This window comes from Elephantulus edwardii, unplaced genomic scaffold (assembly GCF_000299155.1).
Source record: "Elephantulus edwardii isolate Elephantulus edwardi_28Jun2011 unplaced genomic scaffold, EleEdw1.0 scaffold00206, whole genome shotgun sequence".
In the NCBI taxonomy this organism is placed as follows: Eukaryota; Metazoa; Chordata; class Mammalia; order Macroscelidea; family Macroscelididae; genus Elephantulus; species Elephantulus edwardii.
Window position 1 is genome coordinate 5,531,124 of NW_006399956.1, and position 906 is coordinate 5,532,029.

General features: G+C 50.1%; 1 pseudogene; it reads left to right on the plus strand.

The window, feature by feature from the left end:
* Positions 1 to 353: 353 nt before the first annotated feature.
* On the plus strand, positions 354 to 899 carry LOC102865869 (annotated as a pseudogene).
* The last annotated feature ends 7 nt before the right edge of the window (positions 900 to 906 follow it).

Genomic DNA, 906 nt, shown 5'->3' on the forward strand with positions numbered 1-906 from the left:
GAATGTAAAAGATCAATTTAAAGATGAAGGAGAAAGAAAAGACCAAGATGAATGTCATAAGAGACTCCAGATATTGCACTAGGGTGCAGAAGAGCCAAAGCACAGGGAAGAAAGCTGGAAGTTAAGGAGCTGAACGGAAGATTTCAAAGGGCAGCTCGGGATGACAAAGCAAAGTATAATGAAATGTGCAAAGATCTAGAGTTAGAAATTTAAAAGGGCTTAACCCACTTGGCTTAAGAAAGCTGAAAAAACTAAAGTTCAAACCTCAAGATGCAATACTTAAGGATGCTATGGGCAGAATATTCAATGATTTAGGTGGCATTAAAAGAAGATGGAGGGATACCACCGCGGGCTCTGAGCGGCCCCTGCCCCGGATGGCAGCAGTTGTTCTAGCAAGAGACACCATGGGCCCAGAGCGAATCTTTCCCAATCAGACTGAGGAACTAGGGCCGCATGTGGGCTCCACAGAAGGCACTAGGGATTGGAGCAGTGAAGAGCACGAAGAAGAGCAGGAGGAAGCAGGGGTAGGCCCAGCTGGCTATTCTTACCAGCCCCTGAACCAAGATCCTGAACAAGAGGAGGTGGAGTTGGCACCTGTCGGGGATATAGAGGATGTAGTTGCTGACATCCAGGAGCGGATCCAGGCCCTAGGGCTGCATTTGCCAGACCCTCCCATAGAGAGTGAAGATGAAGAGGAGGAGGGAGCTACAGCATTGAGCAGCCATAGCTCTATTCCCATGGACCCAGAACATATAGAGCTGGTGAAAAGGACAATGGCTGGAATCAGCCTTCCTGCTCCAGGGGTTCCTGCCTGGGCGCGGGAGATCTCAGACGCACAGTGGGAAGATGTGGTACAGAAGGCCCTGCAAGCCCGGCAGTCATCCCCAGTCTGGAAGTGACAGTGAC